Genomic DNA, 23,117 nt, shown 5'->3' on the forward strand with positions numbered 1-23,117 from the left:
AGGCTCAGAGAGGGCTCTCTCTATATGATTTAGCTTTGTTTTTTCGAATTTTAGGCTAGTTATGAATGTTCAGGCGATTTTTGATTTGTATTGAAGATTTGGTGGTGGGGTTCTTTAAATAGATGGATAGAATGATGTCTCTAGACCATTGGGCTATGGAGTCAACAGAAGGGTAGCAGAGCTGGAATTAACTCACTAAAGGGAATGTTCAAAGGGAAAGATAGCAAAATAAAGTGTAGGTCTTTGCAGCAGAAGGGTGAAATGGTTTGAACCAAGGTGAGAGAGCAATTGAGAATTCTCAGACCGGGATTTAAACGAGGGAAAGGAGGTAATCGGAAACAAAGGGCAATTAAGAATCCTTTGCTATAGATTATAGAGAGACAACCTAAACTAAGGAGAAATTAAGAATTCCTTAACTTAGATATGAGTTGAAAACATTTAAATGCCTAACAGTTAAAATAGAGTGAAATTAAGCAAATTCTGAGATATCATTCCATGTTATAGCATTCAGATTCAGATAAACATAATGGAAAACTTTAAAGAAGATAACAAAAATGTGAGAGAATACTTGTCTACACTTCACTCAACACATGAATCCTTTGAAATATCAGGTCTTTATTCATCAATCCATCTTGCTGGCTCAGTCAATGCTCCAATGGCTTTACAGTCTTTCGATCAAGAAGTCTATAGAAATGTCTAAGAATCCACACTAAAATACTTCAAATGAAGAAGTATTTATACAAATTCTAAACTGAAATATCTTGAAAGAATATCAAGATTGTTTTTACAAATATCTCAAACTATTTTACATTAATAGAACTTAAATAAAGGACACTCAAAAATAATGAATCCATTTGGCACTATATTTATGGATTTATGGTAAAAAATAAGAGAAATTTGAATTTGATAGCAACTCTTAATTGATGATGAGGCTTCCAAGTCACTAACTACCTTCTTCCTTTGTGCATTATGCCCCAGAAATTCTGCAAAATTAGGGTCCGGTGACACCTTTGTATATCTCAATCCGAGATAGATATGTAAACATTGAAAGAGGTTATTGTAGATAGGTATGTTATTGGGATAGTCCTCTTTTAGTTTCCTAAAATTCAGCTCCAGCTGTTCACAATATTCTCTGCAAAATGATGTCAAAAACAGGACTTTCCACAGTCCGAAAAATGGGCTTTGAAGATATGCATTTATCTCACTTTTTGTAACACCTGTGTAAATAGTGAGATAGGTTTTTGAAGATTGGAATTTTAGGAACACAAACCTCTTCCAGTTTCTCAAAATGCATCTTGGATTGGCCACAATAGGTTTTGAAAAATTACGACTTAAAGAAGAAATTTCTGGAAAATGTACCATTTCTGCTCTGTTTTTTAATCTATCTTCACTTTGATTCTTCAATATGATACACTTTTACTGATACTCTTTCATCTGATCCACTTTTACTTTGATGACCTTTCAATATCCTTTACTGTGTTTTTAATTTTACTATACATTTTAACTTTTTATTGTGTATTTTAACAGTAAATTATTTCATTTTTATATGTATCAGCATATGGTAATGGATATTGATCAAGTCTTTGAATGTTTTGTATGTTTGTCTTCTAACTGCATATTCGGTCTGGTTCCTCTGTTTTGACTGTCAATGCTCTGTGTGACTGTTTTCTTCTCGGCTCTGTGTGTAACTGTGTTCTTCTTCTGAATACAGGTTTTTGAATAGGTTTCCTATCGAGTCTTGGAGTAAACAAGTTTCGTGACTAGTATGAAAACTATTTATCCAAGCTCTGGTCTTCTGCTAATTACCTGCAAAATACAACAATCATTAAGAAAACATATGTTGGAAGGAAAGGCAATTGATGGCTTTTATGGCACATGGATGTCCGGGAAAGGAGTCGTGGCAGTGTTTTGGACATAATCGGAGGTCGAATTACATTGTAGAGGTTCAGGGTGGTGCCAAACAGTTTAACGGGTTTATACTATGAAACGGGCAAAATGAACGAAAAAGAGGGTTTTCCTGTTTTTAAGCTTTAATGGGTAACTTTTCAAATATGGCACAAAAATTCATATTTATGGACAATAAGAGGTTTATCGAGTTCGTGGGGAGGTGGTATTGGAGGTCGTCGCACCGCTTATGAGGTGGACGTGTTTTTTAAGAGGGGTCACCTGATATTGTCCATAGCCTGACACGTAGCCATCGGGGGGTTGCGGAAAACCACTTTATTGGGTGGGTAATGTTCAGCCATTGGGCACGGCCGATATGGCTTTGGGCCATTGGATGAGCGAGAAGTCGATCTAACGACTGTCAGGCGAGGCAAGCGAGCAGGAGATAAAACCTTGGGCTTAAGGGGGGGCTAGGCTTTAATCTTCGGCGGTATGGGATTAGTTTAAGATTTAATCACTGGATTAGCAGATCCGGCACTGCTTATTGACATGGTTAGGTTATTTTGCGGGGTTAGATGTCGATATTAATAAAAATTTTCAGGACATAGGGTGAAGTGTATAGTTTATAACTAAACTAGGGGTTGGGTTATTTATATAAAGGAATTAATTAATACGGGAATGGAATTTTGGGGATTATATAAAAAAATTAAAAATTAACATGAAGTGAATGAGCGGAGTGGGTAATATCCCTTGAGCGTAATGTAACATGTAATATTTGCACGCATATGCTCAATACTTAGGATAAAAGGTTTTTTGTGGGTTTTTGGGTGAAAAGGGATTTACATGGAGTTGTTTTTGCTTTTCCTAGGCAAAAGAGTTTAACCATAGGAAAAGGGGGTTTTATTAGGGAAATGAAGGGGGAATGGATTTTATGAAGGGGATTATAGCACTTGTGTCCATAAGTCATTAAGTCGAGGGTCCAGTCCCACCAAAAGTTAGAGAAATGCTCTGAGCCTCTTTGACTTAAAGGATTTAAGTACTTAGAACTTATTTATGGGAAATTAGTAAGTAGAGGGGTGAAATGACCGAGGGGATGTTAAATAAACCAAGTTGTAAACCATTGTCCTTGCTTTGTTTACTGCTTATGCACATTTGAAAGATGTATTCAAACATGACATAAGTGCTTTTGTGTAATCACTTGATATTTCTACAACCTTTCTTCTACTTACCCATTTACTTAGCCTAACATGCTTTCTTCATACCTTTGGGTGTATTTAGGCTAGCAAACCCTTATTCTATCTTTTCTTTTATAAAACAAACTATCCATTTCTAACCTTATATCATCCAAGGGCTCAGAATAAACTGATGAGCTCCTTTTATTTCTCTACCTGTCTACTGATCTGCCAAGATTAAGCTGTTTGGTCAAACTTTATTCTCTAACTATAAACATCAAATTCAAAGCATGAAATAACCAAAATTAAACAGTTTGATTACCATGGATTGTGGCATGAATAACAAGTTGCACACAACCATTATTATGCATAAAAGTAAATAGTAGTGGCATTTAGACTTGCACACTTTCATGGTCTCTTTTTGTTTTTTGGGGTTCATATATTTTCATTTTTTTGACCTTCTCTTATTCTTTTGTCCTTTGATTTTTATTTTAGGACATACCCTCTTTACATTTTTTAATTCTATAATATGGAAAACATTTGCAGAAAGCAAAGGTATGTACAATATTACAAGGCTTAACCTTAGTCATTCAAAATTATGACTCCTATTGGTATAGGAACCTAACAGTGGCTCCACATGGGGATGACATCTCCTTGTGAGATGTCAAGAACACCGTCGACTAGTAGCCTGATCCATTGGGCCAATCCCAAACATGTATATGCTTTGTTGTATAATCTCTGTGACTGAAACTCTTGAACTGAAAATACACCCTTTTCTGCAAACTAAAATCTGATCTAACATAAACTTGCTGCTGAAAAACTGAATTTATTCAAACTGAAATCCTACCTACTTACTCTAATCAGTTGTCCAACTGCTGGTTAGGTAAAATGAAACAACCAATGCAACCATTCAAGCATCATATACATTGGTGGATTTTGTTGCTTGTGCTTGTTTGTAATTAAAACTGAAGTTCTACAGCCCAATATAACCTTGTCAACCAATGAGAAGATAAGGAAATAATTGATTTCCTTTGTGGACTCTAAAAATTGTACAAAAGGATCTTCCAAAATATATACATTATTGTTTAACTAATTTAAGCCATTGTACAATTGTTCTGAATGGCCTCCAGGCCATGAAACTGAAATATCACTTTCACCTTTATCACGCTACATATTTTCAAACAAGCTTTGTGATTTCTTCTGATTGAAATGTTTGACTTATGAAACCTTTATCATCTTGATTTTGACTCTCATAGTCTGTTAATGGAGAAAAATTTTGATTGCACTCATCATCCAACCTATCAGCTACTGGACTATAAACAACTTGGAATGATTGTTGCGACTTATTGCATATAGGTTTGAATGGAACTTCATAGGTTTCTACAAGTTGCTCATCCCTTTCTTTAGAGATGTTATACCACATTTCCTTTAAAAACTGAAATGATTCAAAACAAAGAGGCAAAGAAGCTTCACTTATTTCCAAATTTTCTACACTTTCTTCTTCACTTTCATAGCTGACATGGATTAGATGGTCACTGTTTTCAAGCTGGTGAAACTGGATTTCCTTATTTCCCAAACTAGCTTCTGATTGCTCTGTAAAGTTAGTTTGGATTTGAAGAACATGATTATCATCATACTGATCATATTTGGGAAAATCATCAAAAGAAGTAATGTCATCAAACATACACATTAGATCAGGAGATTTCTCCTCCACATATTGCTCTATGAATCTATCTTCTGATCTATGGTAGTTGGGATTAGTAGGAATTTGTTCATGAATCTCAATCTCTTCTTGTTGTGGAATAAATGTAGCATGGTGATTTTGAACAAAAAATTCATCTTTCATGGTGATCTTCTGCATCCTTTCCTCTATTTTCTTCATCAAAATGTCGAGTTTTTCCTCTGCAGTGTTGTTTTCCTCTGCTTTTGCTTTCAACTTTTCTCTTCTAATTTGCAGATTAACTTCTACATCTACTGCAATGTTTTGCATCTGTTCCAGTGTTGAGGGGTTTCTTTCTCTTAGCTGAAATTCTATCTCTGGATCAAATGCTCTTGGGTAATGCAAAAGAGCTGAATCAGGGGAGGTCTTATATTTGATGGCATTGAATAATAGGCTTGATTAAATCTGTCTGAAAATTGTTGTATTGTTTCATCTGGCTATCTTTTTAACTGATTATATTCTTCTATGACCACAAGAAGATTGACTTTGATTATCCATCTATCAAGGAAAAATTTGACAAACTGTTGGAAATTCGAGATGCTTGCAATAGGTAAATTCTTGAACCAACTCTTTACTCTACTTTGCAAAGAAAGAGCAAAAAGCCTAATAATAACATCATCTTCATCAATTTCAAATAAGTCTAGATAATTCTCAAAACCTTGAATATGTTTTTGAGCAGTGATACCATTCTCTCCATCAAACCTAGGGAGGTACTTGTGATAATTGTTAGGGAAAGCATGGAGTGTAGGAGGTAATATGAGTGGCTTATATCAGTCCGGAAATTTATAGGGTATAGGAATATGTACAGGGATTGTATGATTAGTCTTGGTTGTTTGATGCTCCTTAATTGGAAAATGATCTTCATAAGAGTTAGAAGACTGCTGTTCAAATGTGTAAGGAGATTTTATATCTACAATTTTCAAAGGGAAATAATAGAAAATTAATCTAAAATATTCTCTAAAATACAATATACATTCAAAAACTTTATCAATGAGAAAGAACATAATGTCTTGGATAACAATCCAAGTTAAAAGCCTGATCTTTTCAAACAGTTCTTTTAGGTTCATTCCTCCAGTGGAGTCTTGATTGTGGAATTGATTTGGAGTCGCTAGGTGGATGATTTTAACCTTTATGTGTCTGATCACTATCCAGCATCATAGATTAGATCTAAACCTGTAAAACATTTTTGAAGAAAATGTTAGTTCGATCCCCAGCGAAGTCACCACTATGTTATCACCCAATATTTTCTCAAGGTTAAAGAAAGAAATCATCGAGGTAACCACAAACCAACTTTGGAGCATAGGCTCTAGCCAACCTAGCCTCAGAGAGGGCTCTCTCTATATGATTTAGCTTTGTTTGTTTGAATTTTAGGCTAGTTATGAATGCTCAGGCGGTTTTTGATTTGTATTGAAGGTTGGGTGGTGGGGTTCTTTAAACATATGGATAGAATGATCTCTCTCGACCATTGGGCTATGGAGTCAACAAAAGGGTAGCAAAACTGAAATTAACTCACTAAAGGGAATGTTTAAAGGGTAAGATAGAAGAATAAAATGCAGGTCTTTGGAGTAGAAGGGTGAAATGATTTGAACCAAGGTGAGAGAGCAATTGAGAATTCTTAGCCTGGGATTTAAACGAGGGAAAGGAGGTAATCGAAAATAAAGGGCAATTAAGAATCCTTTGCTATAGATTATAGAGAGACAACCTAAACTAAGGAACAATTAAGAATTGCTTAACTTAGATATGAGTTGAAAACATTTAAATGCCTAACAGTTAAAACAGAGTGCAATTAAGCAAATTTTGAGATATCATTCCATGTTATAGCATTCAGATTCATATGAACATAATGGAAAAACTTTAAAGAAAATAAAAAAAACATGAGAGAATACTTGTCTACACTTCGCTCAACACATGAATCCTTTGAAATATCGGGTCTTTATTTATCAATCCAGCTTGCTGGCTCAGTCAATGCTCCAATGGCTTTACATTCTTTCGATCAAGAAGTCTATAGAAATGTCTAAGAATGCACACTAAAATACTTCAAATGAAGAAGTATTTATACAAATTCGAAACTGAAATACCTTGAAAAAATATCAAGATTGTTTTTACAAATATCTCAAACTGTTTTACATTAATAGAACTTAAATAAAGGACACTCAAAACTAATTAATCTATTTGGCACTATATTTATGGATTTATGGTGACAAAGAAGAGAAATTCTAATTTGATAGCAAATCTTAATTGATGATGAGGCTTCCAAGTCACTAACTACCTTCTTCCTTTGTGCATTATGCCCCAGAAATTCTGCAAAATTAGGGTCTTGTGATACCTTTGTATATCTCAATCTGAGATAGATATGTAAAAAGTGAAAGAAGTTATTGTAGATAAGTATGTTTTTGAGATAAACCACTTTCACTTTCTCAGGATTCAGCTCCAGATGTTCACAATATTCTCTACAAAACGATGTCAAAAACAGGACTTTGCACAGTCCGAAAAATAGGCTCTGAAGATATGCATTTATCTCCCTTTTTGTAATACCTGTGTAAAATGTGAGATAGGTTTTTGTAGAGTGGAATTTTAGGAACTCAAACCTCCTTTAGTGTCTCAAAATGCATCTTGGATTGGCCACAATAGTTTTTGAAAAATTATGACTTAAACAGGAAATTTCTGGAAAATGTACCATTTCTGCTCTGTTTTTTAATCTATCTTCACTTTGATTCTTCAATATGATACACTTTCATCCGATCCACTTTTACTTTGATGACCTGTCAATATCCTTTACTATGTTTTTACTTTTACTATACATTTTAACTTTTGTACTGTGTATTTCAACAGTAAATTATTTCGTTTTTATATGTATCAGCATATGGTAATGGATATTGATCAAGTCTCTGAATGTTTTGTATGTTTTTCTTCTAACTACATATTCGGTCTGGTTCCTCTGTTTTGACTGTCAATGCTCTGTGTGACTGTTTTCTTCTCGGCTCTGTGTGTAACTATATTCTTCTTCTGAATACAGGTTTTTGAATAGGTTCCTTGTCGAGTCTTGGAGTAAACAAATTTCGTGACTAGTATCAAAACTATTTATCCAAGCTCTGGTCTTCTGCTAATTACCTGCAAAATACAACAATCATTCAGAAAACATAGGTTGGAAGGAAAGGTAATTGATGGCTTTTATGGCATAGGGAAAGGAGTTGTGGCAGTGTTTTGGACATAATTGGAGGTCGAATTACATTGCAGAGGTTCAGGGTGGCGCCGAAGGGTTTAATGGGTTTATACTATGAAACAGGAAAAACGAACGAAAACGAGGGTTTTCAGGTTTTTAAGCTTTAACGGGTAACTTTTCAAATATGGCACGAAAATTCATATTTATGGATAATAAGCAGTTTATCGAGTTGGTGGGGAGGCGGTATTGGAGGTCGTCGCACTGCTTATGAGGCAGAGGTGGTTTTTAGGAGGGGTCACCCGATATAGTCCATAGCTTGACATGTAGCCATCGGGGGGTTGGGGAAAACCACTTTATCGGGTGGGTAATGTTCGGCCATCAGGCATGGCCGATATGGCTTTGGGCCATTGGATGAGCGAGAAGTCGATCTAATGGCAGACGGGCGAGGGAAGCGAGCGAGAGATAAAAGCTTGGGCTTAAGGGGGGGCCAAGCTTTAATCTTTGGCAGTATGGGATTAGTTTAAGATTTAATCACTAGATTAGCAGATCGAGCACTGCTTAATGACAAGATTAGGTGATCGGGTAGGGTTATATGTTGGGATTAATAATTTTTTTGGGATATAGGGTAAAGTGTATAGTATATAACTAAACTAGGGGTTGGGTTATTTATATAAAGGAATTAATTAATACGAGATAATGGAATTTTGGGGATTATATAGTAAAATTAAAAATTAATATGAAGTGAATGAGCGGAGTGGGTAATATCCCTTGAGCGTAAAATAACATGTAATATTTGCGTGCATATGCTCAATACTTAGGATAAAAGGTTTTTTGTGGGTTTTTGGGTGAAAAGGGATTTACATGGAGTTTCTTTTGCTTTTCCTAGGAAAAAGAGTTTAACCATAGGAAAATGGGGTTTGATTAGGGAAATGAAGGGGGAATAGATTTTATGAAGGGGATTCTAGCACTTGTGTCCATAAGTCATTAAGCCAAGGGTCCAGTCCCACCAAAAGTTAGAGAAATGCTCTGAGCCTCTTTGACTTAAAGGATTTAAGTACTTTGAACTTATTTATGGGAAATTAGTAAGTAGAGGGGTGAAATGACCAAGGGGATGTTAAATAAACCAAGTTGTAAACCATTGTCCTTGCTTTGTTTACTACTTAAGCACATTTAAAAGATGTATTTAAACATGACATAAGTGCTTTTGTGTAATCACTTGATATTTCTGCAACCTTTATTCTACTTACCCATTTATTTACCTTAACATGTTTTCTTCATTTCTTTGAGTGCATTTAGGCTAGCAAACCCTTATTCTATATTTTCTTTTATAAAACAAACTATCTATTTCTAACCTTATATCATCCAAGGGCTCAGATTAAACTAATGAGCTCCTTTTATTTCTCTACCTATCTACTGATCTACCAAGATTAAGCTGTTTGGTCAGACTCTATTCTCTAACTATAGACATCAAATTCAAAGCATGAAATAACCAAGATTAAATAGTTTGATTACCATGGATTGTGGCATAAATAAAAAGTTGCACACAACCATTATTATACATAAAAGTAAATAGTAGTGTCATTTAGACTTGCACACTTTCATGGTCTCTTTTTGTTTTTTGGGGTTCATATATTTTCATTTTTTTGACCTTCTCTTATTCTTTTGTCCTTTGATTCTTCTTTTAGGACATACCCTCTTTACATTTTTTAATTCTATAATATGGAAAACATTTGCAGAAAGCAAAGGTATGTACAATATTACAAGGCTTAACCTCAGTCATTCAAAATTATGACTCCTATTGGTATAGGAACCTAACAGATTGAATACACAATCTAAAAAAAAATAGTATCAATGTGAGGAATCAGCTTGTTACTCCACTCCCATTGTTACCTCTTCCACGAAGACTGAAAAAGGTAAATACTCCATCTGATGAGCTTTATCAAATATTATATTTTCTCAGTTGTGATTCTTACAAGTCACCAACTACTGCAACTCCACTAGTACCTATCCCATTCAATGGGAAACACATGCAAACCTCACGAGGTTCCATTTCCTGAAAGGCTACTCCATATATCCGTTTAATTGACAACCAATTGATAAATATGTCTTGATAACACAACCAACATATTCTTCATCCCATGTGCTACAACAACCATATCCTCTAGATTGAAGTACTTATTTAGTGATCTCTTCAACACGAAAGCATGAATATAAAAAGTTTCAACTTGAAGGCCAAGAATCACATCTTAAAAATGTTGTGCATGCTTTACAATGGTAAAATCTAGTAGGGTAGTCCGATAAATTGCAGCAGTCAATTCTCGTACATTATGCACATTTAGTCAATTTGAATGTACTTGCATAGAAAAGTCCTGGAAGTCTTCAACGTACTCCTCAGTGTGTTCAATCTCCAGACAATGTACCACAAGTAGAAAACAGTAAGCAAGGACCTCTTGTATATAGCAGTGATCTCAAAAAAGTGATTCTACCCCCTCCAACATTGTACTACTAGAGCTGAATTTTTTTCCAAAAACAACACTCTTTGGTCCTAGCCAATTTATGCATGGTTATTCTGAAACTTCACATGATGATCTAATAGGAAGAGCACAAAACTTATCACTCCATCATGGCACATACAACACCTCATGGACCTTCCTTATATCTAGAAGAGGGTATCTATATCCTTATACTAGCATTCATCATGGTTACAGGTCACCCAAAAACCTACGCTTATAGTTCAACCATATAAAACCCTTGCCATTGAATTCTATTTGCTATGTTTCACACTATGATTATAAAAGCTAGCCCACGAGCGTTACAAGGTACCTTTATCCTTAAATATTTTTTAATCATGGTTTGTGGGTCATCCACAAACCCATGGTTATGATTCAACCACTCAAAACCCTTGCCATCGAATTCCATTTATTGCAGTTGGCCCATGAGAATTACCAGTTATCTTTATCCTTAGATCTTCATCATGGTTTTGGTCATCCATAAACCCATGGTTATTGGTCAAGCACTCAAAATCATTCTCTTAAACAACACTTGGTTTTGGGTCATCCACAAACCCACACTTATGGGTCAACCACACAAAATCCTTCTTTCATATTTAACAAAAGCTTCTAAGGAGGGAACTTCACATAATGGGGACCATTGCTTCCTAAGGGGGGAGGATTGATCTGAATGGATAATGACATTCACCCATGGTATCCATACATGGTATCCACCCATGGTATTTACCCATGGTATTGAAACTTGGGATGGCTACAAATAATGTTCCCCACTTTATAAAAGGACATATTTGTCCACAATGTAGTTGTAGCTATTTCTCATTATTGTAATAAATTTTCACCTTATGTCTTTTCTTTTGTTTCTGAGATCTTGGCTTCCTAAGATAAAGATCACTAGATATTCTTATCTTGTTACATTTCATATTTATACAATTCATGCAAATACGTCTTGAGAAAAAATAAAGAATTAGATATTTGAGCTTGTGTTTTTCATAACTATGCAAAAAATCCTAGAAGAAAAGTGCCCAAATAACCTAGTTATTTTTTGATGTTATGAAAATGCAATTCCATCAATTGTAAAATATGCAATAAAATCATTACAAATTGAAACGTTGGATGAAGCCACAAGAAAATCAATAGAGATGGAAGAAGACATGTTGGATAGTAATTGAGACTCAGAAATTATTCTTAGGTGAGTACAAAGGAAACTATAAAAAATATCTATTTCATCTCAGGCTCCTTCTTCACCCAGAGTTGCTAATGGATGAGGTGTTGGAAAATATATTAAGGAAAACCCTCAAATGTAATAAACATTTTTGTTCCTAAATATGCTCAAAAGCCTCAACAAGATGTAGAGATAGAACAATTGAATAAAACAATCAGACAAATCCAAATTGAGGTAAATAATTTGAAAATAAATGATAATATTATCCTACCATGTCAAGATACAAGACCTACAAAGTAAGGTTAATAAGATGGAAATGACATATTTCAAATAAAGATGAACATAGACCAAAAGAACATGTGGTTCTATTGTCACTGCTACAACACCCTCAAAATTTTACTTACATTCAAATTTTGGAGCCTCCCAATGATCATGTGAACTATCATTTTGAGTCGTTAAAGTTTTTATATACATGTTCTATAAGTTTTTCTAAGTGTTCAAGTTCCGTTCTAAAGAAGCCCGAAGTGTCAAATTTTGTTAAAGGAATCTCTGATGCACCTTTTAGAAGTAGCTCCAACACACTCTCTTGCATTAGTTGATCTTATTTGTCATTAGAACATGTGTTGGACACACTACCATTATATTGCACACTTTCTCTTTCTAGTCGACACTTATGTCCTAAAGGCTTGCATCATAACTGTTGCACTTGAAGATAAGTGTGGCTTTGTCATCATTTCACTATATACATGTTGTTTTCAGGTACTATGTGTCCTATTGTCTTGTTTAGGACCCGTTTGTATGCTCTTAGTCTGTCTCTCTGATGCCTTACTTACCTTACACTTGGTCAATTTTGAATTTTCCTGTGTCCTCACATCTTATGCAATCCATGAGCACATTCAACCTTCATCCAAGTGTACTACACACTATGCACTCATAATCCTCAGTGATTAGACCCTTACCTCTTGGACCTATGCATTGTGCTCACCTTGAGGACAATCTCCTTCAACTATGCATTGAGCAACATTAGAGCATAGTCACTTAACCTTGTTGCTTACACTTTCCAACTTCGCAATCCATGATCATCACTGCCTATAATTTTTCACTACACAGTATTAGTGGATAGTAGGGCCATTCGATGAAATTTTTAGTGGCAACCTACTCAATCTCTTGAGCCTCCTCTAGAATCACTATGCATTCCGCAGTCACAGTGCCCAAGTCTGACACCCTTGTCTCTTAGACTTGCCTACTACGCAAGACCTTGCCTCTCACTCCTGCCATTTATATTGCACACTTCCAATGCTTAACCTCCTACTCCTTACCTCCTGAATTTGCACATTGTGCATCCCTAAGAATCTCTCCTAGTTGTTGCACAGTGTCCCATCACAAATGGAGTCTTGCATGAGAAAATCAAGGTAGACTAGGTGATTTTGGGATTGATTTTATCTTTCCATGAGTGAACTTCACTTGTAGGTATTCCCATATTTACATGGAAAATAATGCTCAAGGAGGACATCAAGCAGAGGTTTCAAGAAGAGACTCGTGGAAGAGAGACACAAAGAGACCATCTTATAAGAAAATAAAGGAAATCTAAACTATGATAGTTAAATGAAAACCAAGATGACGTGGAAGACTCTAATTCTTCATAATAGATATTGGTTATACTTAAATGTGCATGTTATTTGCTTAAACAACCATTTTTACTCTGCGAATTATTTCATAAGTTAACTAACAATTCTCCCTACACATATGTGTGTATTTATTAGGATAGTACTTTTAATTTTATTATAAAGGGTCACTCTCTCTTTTCCCCTCCATGAAAGTGTGTACACTTTATAACTGTTTGTATCACAAATTTTACTTGCTTATCTCAAAAGTATATGCACTCTCTCTTATGTTGTAAAACACAACTCGTTGAAAAATTTGTAACTAGGTTCGGTCTTCATAAATATGAAATGTACTCTTGATTATTGTAAATTGTAAAATGAAATAAAATTATTATTATTATTTTTGGAGCATGGGTTGCATTCTCAAGGCCTTTTATTTTATAGGTCAAGCACCCATTGAGTTCTTCTAGGGTTTGTCCTAGGTGAAGAAGTAAAGAGCCATTGTCATAAGTTGAATACCCATTCAAGCACATTGTAACTTGTAAAGAAAAATATTTTTGTCCTTAAAAGTGTCAAAATACCCTCTAAGATCAAGTCAGCCTGGCAGCTGGCAAGTCAGCCTAATTTGAGGATCCATTTCCACCTTTGAGAATCCTATATAAAGGAGGAAACTCGACATCCTTGGAACACATTCATCTCTCACTCATTCAAATGAAGGAAGAATAGGAAGAAGGAAGCGAAGAAGGAAGAGGACAAATAAAATTTGGTTTTTTTCTATTTCTCTCTCACACGTGCAAAGGAAGGATAGGGGTTATGTAGTAGATCTAGGATTTTTCTCTACAAGTTTGATCTTGAAGAAGATAAGGTAAGAAGGTTAAGTGAAGGTCACAAGAAGCCATCCTCAAGCTTCAGAAGTCAGAGAAATCCAAGTGAAGGTCTAAGAAATTATTGGGAGGCTAAAATAAGGTCACACATATGGAAACAACAACTATAGGAGGGCCGAAAATTTCAGCTCTGCAGTGGAGGCCAAAATCTTGCAGCTAGAGGTCGAAGTTGTGCTACTGAAAGAGATTTGATTGGGTTTGACTTGGACAAGGAAAGAACATCATCCGGATAGGTCAGAATTGGTCTTGGAGGGTATTTCTCTTGGTCTAAAGGTCTTGGAATTCATTAATTGAAGAATCTATAAGGAAGAGAAGATATTTGTGGGTTTTCCTCTCAAGTGGAGAGGTTTTGGCCCTGTATTGCAACCTATATTTTGTGTACTTGTTCTTATTGTTTTTGGTAACTATTTAATGATACACAAACATAATAATAATAATAGAAGCTAATAAGTAAGGTAAGTAAAAAGACATCACAAGAATTTATCAAAGAAAGAGAAATCACTCTAATAATTGCCCTTTAGATTTCTCAACATGGTATGAGAGCTAAGGTTGGCTAAGATCATTACGAAGATCTCTTCTACATTGAAGAAGTTTCTAAAGAAGTTTTCAAAGGTAGCAAGCCATCTCAAGAAAGGTATCAAGGAAGCATGCAATATCCTGTTTACTCCAAAGAAGGAAGTGACCAAGACAAAGGATGAAGGACTCTTCTCGGCACACACTACCACATTTCAAGATGAGAACATTTGGGTGATCAATAGTGGTGCATCAAGACACATGACTGGTCATCACAAGAAACTAAATACATTGTCAAAAGGAAAATCTTCCTACTCCATAAAACTTGGAGGTAATAAGATCTATCCTGTAAGAGGAATTAGATCAACCTCTATAGAACTAGATAATGGAGGCAACATTCATATCAACAACATACTATTTGTTCCAGGTTTACATAAGAACTTAATCTCCATTTCAATTTTAGAATATAAAGGTGATATAATGGCTTTCATTGATGGAAAAGTAGTAGTATGGAGTAAAAAATTAAGCATAGAAAACGATAAAGTGATTGGCATTCGTGAAGGAAGACTTTAGAGGTTGATATCTCCTCTTTCTCAAGCCTTTGCTTTCATTGAAATCAACCCATGTGAGCTTTGGCATAGAATATTTGGTCATCTCCATTTCAAAATCTGTCAAACTCTAAGTTCAATAGTAGATGGAATCCTTGAACTAAAAGAATATCATCAAGGAGTATGCAAAGGATGTGAATTGGGTAAGAACACTAAGAGATCATTTGGAAGTAGTGCTTCAGGGTCAAAAGAAATATTGGATCTTTTTCATTCTGATTTTTTTGGTCCTATGGATCCTCAATTACTTGGAGGTCATCTATATTATGTCACATTTATAGATGATCATTCAAGGAAGACTTGGGTTTACTTAATCAAATCCAAGGATGAATTATTTACAAAATTTGAAGAATTCAAAGATGAAGTAGAAAACCTTACAAAAAGAAGAATTAAGATATTAAGATATGATAGTGGAGGAGATTATACATCCAAGGAAATCATAGCTTTCTATAAGGAGCCTGGGATTAAGAGGGAGATGATAGTCTCATATAATCTTAAACAAAATGGAGCTGCAGAATGAAAGAATCGATCCATTGATGAAAGTGTGAAAGAAATGTTACATGATCAAGAATTACAAAAATTTATGTGGGGTGAAGCTACAAAAACAGTTGTATACATACAAAATCGAAGTCCCCTCAGGTCAATAGATAACAAAACTCCTGAAGAAGTATTCACTGGGAAGAAACCTACCATTGATCATCTCCAAAGTTTTGGTTGTCCTGGTTATATTCAAATACCTAAGGACAAAAGAAATAAGTTGGATCCATCAGGCATGAAGGGAACATTTTTTTGTTATAGTAACTCCTCTAAGGCCTATAGGATCTACATAAAGGACGAAAACTGAATAGAAGTCAATCGAGATATGATTTTTGAAGAGAGTATTGCATTCTTGAAATAAAAGGATCTCTCTATGGACTCTGATGATGACAAAATTCTAGTATTTAAAGAATAAATTAGGGAAGAAGAAGAATCAAATCATGAAGATGAAGGTCCCAGTGAACCTATACAACCTATGGTTATGCTCAAAACTAGAAAGAGACCTAACTGGTTTAAGTCTACACTAGTTGACATATAAGGTCATGGAGTAGCTCAAGGCACATTCAGGCAGAGCAAGAATCCCAAATGATACTATGGGTATGTAGCCTACATGAAAAAACTAATAGAAGTAGAGCCATCCACTTTTGAAGAAGATGTCAATCACCAAGAATGGAAGCATGCCATGAATGAAGAATATCAATTTATAATGAAGAATGGAGTTTGGGAGATCATACCTAGGCCTAAAGACAAATATGCGGTAACTTCCAAATGGATCTACAAGATCAAACATGCAACAGATGAAAGTAATGATAAATATAAGGAAATATTTGTGGCTAGGGGCTTCTCTCAACAAGAAGGCATCACCTATGAAGATACATTTTCTCTGACAACAAGATATACAACTATACGTTCATTGGTCTCTTTAGCAGCATTGATGGGATGGAACATCCACCAAACTGATGTCAAGACTCCATTTCTAAATGGCACAATTGATGAGGAAGTATATATAGAACAACCCTTGGGTTTTGAAGTTAAATATAGAAAGGCATATGTGTTCAAATTGAAAAAGGAATTATATGGACTCAAGCAAGCACCAAGGGCATGGTATGCTAGGATGGATGCATATATTCAGAGATTATGCTTCACAAATAGTTTTGTTGATCCAAACATTTATATTAAGGTAGTGAAGGGAGAGTCAGTAATCATTCTTCTCTATGTGGATGACCTTCTCTTGACAGGTATGGAAGGTATAATTAAATAATGTAAGAAGCAACTAGCAAGCATAATTTGACATGAAGGGTCTATGGCTGATGCACTACTATTTTGTGACTAGAAGTCTGGGAAGGACCTAATGAGATATATCTAGGTCAAGGAAACTATGTGATCAAGATGTTGAAAAGGTTTAACATGATGGATTGTAAAACAATCACAGCCCTAATGATCACAAATTTGAAAATACTAAGGGGTTATGAATCAAGCCGTGTGGATCCTTCCAACTATAGACAATTGATTGGCTCCTTGATGTACTTGATGAATACTCAACCAAACATATGCTTTAAATTGAATGTTCTTAGTCAATTCCAAGTGGAGCTGAAGCATGATCATTGGATAGTAGCAAAACATATTCTAAGATATCTTCAAGGAACCATCCATTATTTCCTGAAATACGATAGGAGGAATGGTTTCCACTTGATTGGATATACAAATTTCAACTTGGGAGGAAATGAACAAGATGGAAGGAGAACTACAAGAGGATTTTTTAGTTTGGGATCCTCCATGATCTCATGGATGAGAAGAAAGCAAGATAGAGTTGCTTTGAGTAGTGTTGAGGCAAAGTATATTGCAGCCTGTGAAGTAAGTAGAGGAGCGATCTAGTTAAGCAAGCTTCTATCTGGCCTATTTGATGCACCTATGGACCCTACAGTGATATATTTTGACAACACCAATTGTATTTGATTGTCTGAAAACCCTATGTTTCATGGAAAGATGAAGCATATAAACAACAAGTACCACTATATTCAAAAACTAGTACAAGATGGTGTGTTGTAGCTACAATATATCACCACTAATGAGAATGTAGCTAACATCTTAAAAAAATATATTCCTAATAAGAATCTTGTGTATTTGAGAAACACACTCGGTTTGGTTGATGTATCCTCCCTAGTTGAGAGGGAGACATAGTCACATCATTCTTGTCTTTTCTTGGGAAGACAAAATGGAGGATTGGGTAAGAATTTGGCATCCGATGCTCTTTGAGGATGAGGTAGGGCATCCAAGATAAGAGTAGTAGTGGACCAATATTCTTTGAGGACAAGCTATCGATGATAAGAATAGTTCAAGGAAATTTATACTCTATGAATACCTGGGTAGGGTATGTACCTTAAGAGACAATGATGATGGGGTCTTTAAATCATTGGTCTCGCCATCATTGTGCTTTGATTGTGTGGAGAGATAGAGTTCTTATTCAAGGCATTTCTCTATGAAAATGCTGGTTTTTATGAAGCTAAACAAATGGGTTATCAATATGACTATTCTTATGAGATCTCTTCAGATTGAGAATGTCCATGTACCATTTATGAATACCTCCCTAGTTAAGAGGGAGTGATGAAAAATATGTAACTAGGTTCGGTCTTCATAAATATGAAATGTAATTTTGATTCTTGTAAATTGTAAAATGAAAGAAAAATATTATTATTATTATTTTTGGAGCATGGGTTTCGTGATCAAGGTCTTTTATTTTATAGGTCAATCACCCATTGAGTGATTCTAGGGTTTGTCCTAGGTCAAGAAGTCAAAAGAGTCATTTCATAAGTTGAAGACCCTTTCGGGAACATTGTAACTTCTAAATACGATTATTTTTGTCCTTAAAAGTGTCAAAATACCCTCCAAAATCAAGTCAGTATGGCCACTGGAAAGTCAGCCTAATTTGAGGAGCCATGTCCACCTTTGAGAAGCCTATATAAAGGAGGAAACTCGTCCTCCTTGGAACACATTCATATATCACTCATTCAAGTGAAGTAATAAGAGGAAGAAGGGAGTGAAGAAGGAAGAGGACGAAGAACACTTGGTTTTGGGCTATTTCTCTCTCACATGTGCGAAGGAAGGCTAGGTTTTCTATAGCAGGTCTAGGGTTTTCCTCTACAAGTTTGATCTTGAAGAAGAGAAGGAAATAAGGTCACAAGAAGCCATCCTCAAGCTCCTAAGTTAGAGAAATCGAAGAGAAGTTCTAAAGAAGTCCTGGGAGGTTAAAAGAAGCTCACACATGTGGCAACATCAACTACAGGAGGGCCGAAAATTTTAGGTCTCCAATGGAGGAAAAAATACTACAGTTGGAGATCAAAGTTGTGCTACTAGAAGAGGTATGATTGGGTTTGACTTGGACAAGGAAAGATCATCATCTATAAAGGTTTGATTTGGTCTTGGAGGATATTGGTCTTGGTCTAAACGTCTTGGAATTTTTTAATTGAAGAATCTATAAGGAAGAGAAGAGATTTACGGGTTTTCCTCTCAAGTGGAGAGGTTTTGGCACTGGATTGCAGCCCATTTGGGTTTTCCTCTAAACAATGTGAGGTCTATTTGGGACTTCATATCGGGTATACATTTTGTATGTTGATGACTTGCAACAAAATCAACATTTTGGCACTAGAAGGAGGGCATCATTTTTATGGTTGATAATTCAACACATTCACATAAGGAACCTTCCGTTCAATGTAGAAATTGGCTAAGTTTGACTCCAACCCACATATTTGAGAAGGAAGTGTCATCTCATGAAGATATGAACCATGATTTGAGGTCACTTACGAGTAGATTTGGAATATTCAACCTATCACTCATCATTTTTCTAGAGCCCTTGGCTTACTCCCTATTACATCCATTCTTCCTCATAAGCAATCAAAGAAAGAGACAACCCATTGTGGTATTCTAGTTTCTTCAGTTGAAGAGTTGGTTACATCTAGCCTTGAAGACTTATCTGACTCAATTGAAGAATCTCTTTATCAAGGGAGAATTCAACCAACTATTTCAAGAAATTTAGAGGGAGGCATGGAGGATTTTCATTTTTCAGACAATAAACAATTGGGTGATAACGAACAACCAAACCATAATGAAAATTTGAATAGTGAAGGAGAAGAGTATTTTGAATCAAACAATGAATAGGAGGAAGATCATAATGAAAACATGGTTGCTGACCAATTGAATTGGATGGCCTAAGGGCCTATTTCTCTTATGGGAAACCTTCATCGTTTACCTAAGGACCCAAAAACGTTGCTTACAAAGTATGATCCAAACAAGAAAGCGAAGGTTGAGGATCACATTGATGATTTCTACTTGCATATGAGGATGTTAGAGGTACATTATGATGATGTTGCTTGTATATTATTTCCTTACACTCTTGAGGGTAGAGCATCAGTATGGTACCACAACCTTCCACCAAATTCAATACATAATTGGAGGGAGTTTAAGCAATTGTTCTTAGAAAGATTTTTTGATGATAAAATTCGTGCCATGTTGTTTTAAGAGCTCGACAACATTAAGATAGGGGATAAAGAAAAGGATAAATATTTTAAGTAGAGATTTACTCGTATCTTGAATAAGTTACCCAAAGATGTGCAACCTCACGATTCAATCATTAAGGATTATTACACTGTTGCCTTGCCTACTAAGATTTTTGTCTTTCTGAAAAGAGTTGCGAATGAGACATTGGATCTTAACTTCACGAAAGAAATTTCTATAGAAAATGACTAAATATCCATTTGAGTCATTATTTTTCAGGAAGTTTCGAAGGACTTCAAGCGAACTAGGAAAAAATCTCAAGCCTCATCTGTTAAAGTTAAAGAAAATGATCATTTTGACATGGACAACTTTACTAAGTCTTTGAAGCTACTCACTAATGAAGTATATGAACTTAAAAGGAAGTCAAGGGAGGCATATATTGGTAGTAAGTCCTTCAATCCATTCATTAAGAAGAATATTAATCAATCAGCCAAGTCTGCTCAAAGTTTGAATGTAGTATTTAATGTTGTGAACCTGGGTATGGACAACTACTGTACATTTCATCAACAAGCACATTCTAAAAAAACATGTCTGCAATGGAATAATAATATCAATGCAATGGTTGCTAATGTCCTAGAAATTTTGTTAGTAAAAGAACAATCAGAGAAGACTCAAGAGGTTAATGAACCATTCCCACTAGAGGATAATATGAGTGTTGGTGCTTCAATTTTCACTTCTGATATTATTCTGAATAACGATAAACAATGTGTTATTGATTCCCTAGTGGATGAAGCTCCTCTGAAACAATAATCCAAGTCATAAAATCTCGGGAGAAAAGGAGAAGTTATTGAGCAATACGTGAGAAAGAAACTGCTAAGGAAATTTTTACCTCCAAGTAATCCCACTCAGAGCTCACAGGAAAAATTCGAAAGCACTCAAGTTTCAACCTCCTAAGATTACTTCCATAAATACAAAGAACAAATCCATCACCCCTAAGCTATCAGATAAAGTTTCACTTCCTACAACTTTAGCACAACCTACCAAGGATGATGATGTCATGAACTGTGTTGATTATAACATTCTTGAAGACATGAAGAAAGCTTGTGCAAATATTTCCATTTATGAGCTAGCAAAGTTGGAAGGTTGGAAAGAATTAATTATCTAAGCATTCTCATCGATTCCTTCAACAAGTAAGAAAATTTCTTCTTCCAAAGCATCATTAGGTAAGTCAAATAATATAATTGAATATGTTGTCAATGCAGCTAATTTAAATTCAAGATCTACTTGCCCCCCTTTTCTCCTAATTTTTGATATCTTTAATTATTATGTCCATAATTTTCTGGTTGATTCTAGTTTATTTGAAAATGTCATGCCATTATTTGTTTCTAATAAAATCAATGCAAAATGGGAAAATAATGACACTAGATTATAGAATGAGATAGATCACAAGTTTAGGAAATTGGTGAACTGAACAATGTTATAATTCATTTATATTCTAATGATAAAGTTCATTAGTGCATGCACATTATCATTGTGGACATTCTGGAAGCCTATGGGCTACTTCTGAGTATAGATTGGTCTAGTAAATTGCAAGGATACTTTTCTACTAACTATTCTCATGTATGGCTTCCCTACAAGGGAAAGAATAACCAGATTCGAGAAGAAAGTGAACCTTTTATGAAGCATATTGTAACGGATCTTGAAGCTCACAATGACCCAATTAGCTTTGTGTAGGAAATATTTGGATTTTTTTTTAGAAGTTGATCTAGGATGTTATCTTACACAACCTTCCTCTATACCACCAGAAACACAGTTGGAACTCCTTCCTTGCATTCCAACTAGAAATAATGACCTCTATATTATAGATGTAAATAGTACTAGTGTAGGAATTAACCTTGTTGCTATTAATATTTGGACTATGTATTTTGATGGTTCGAAAACACAAGAGGGCTCTGGAGATGGTTGCATTATGATTGACCCTTACAAGAAGAAACATATTATTTCATTCAAATTGGATTTCGAGTGCACAACTAACATTGTATAATATGAGGAACACATAGTTGGATTAAAGAAAACCATCAACCTCAAGGTGGAAGTATTAAAGGTAATAGGTGACTCAGAAATTGGTACATGTCAGGTAAAAAATGTTATTCACTCTATATCACCTAACTTTAAAAAATATCAACAAGAGGTATGGAATCTTATATATTTATGTCAATCATTTGATATTAAATTTGTTCCTAGAATTAACAATGCAATTGCAAACACTTCAGCTAATGCAACTTATAGTTTGCCACTACTTAAATATGGTATTTATGTTGAGATTATTTATAAGCCATATGTTCTTGATAACATTACTAATTTACGTGTATCCAATTATGACCAAAAAAATTGGATTTCATGGCTAAAGCTAATGTGTTCAAAGACGTTGCAATCGTTGAAGATGAGCACGAGAAATCATTGCATGAAAGAGTTTAAGCACACAAAGGAAACCCAATGCCCAAGAGTGTGGTGTTGTTGGAAAATATCTATGACTTGCAAAGTCGCTTCACAGGACCAATGAATACAAATACTCAAAGTTCCACATTGCTACACAGACAAGTCAATTTTGGCATGGAAGAAGATCTAAAGTGTGTGAACCTCGATACACATTTTTCTCCTTAGTAATGACAAGCTTTTATCTATCTCTTAAAATAGTACCGAGACATATTCACATGGAAATATGATGATTTAAAAACTTATGATATATAAATCATCTAGCACGTAATACCCATCTAGGAGGGGTTTAAGCCATCTCAACAAAATTTGAGAAAGGTCCATCCTACACTTGAACCCCTTATACAAAAAGAATTAAGAAATTTGATGGATGCTC

General features: G+C 35.1%; 1 pseudogene; it reads left to right on the forward strand.

Annotated features, from left to right (window-relative positions):
- Positions 1-10,672, forward strand: part of LOC149206349 (uncharacterized) — a 46,341-nt pseudogene extending 35,669 nt beyond the window's left edge.
- The last annotated feature ends 12,445 nt before the right edge of the window (positions 10,673-23,117 follow it).

Source organism: Pinus tabuliformis, chromosome 1_2 (genome assembly GCF_031772625.1).
Source record: "Pinus tabuliformis cultivar Carrire ecotype Pingquan chromosome 1_2, CPIR1, whole genome shotgun sequence".
Lineage (NCBI taxonomy): Eukaryota > Viridiplantae > Streptophyta > Pinopsida > Pinales > Pinaceae > Pinus > Pinus tabuliformis.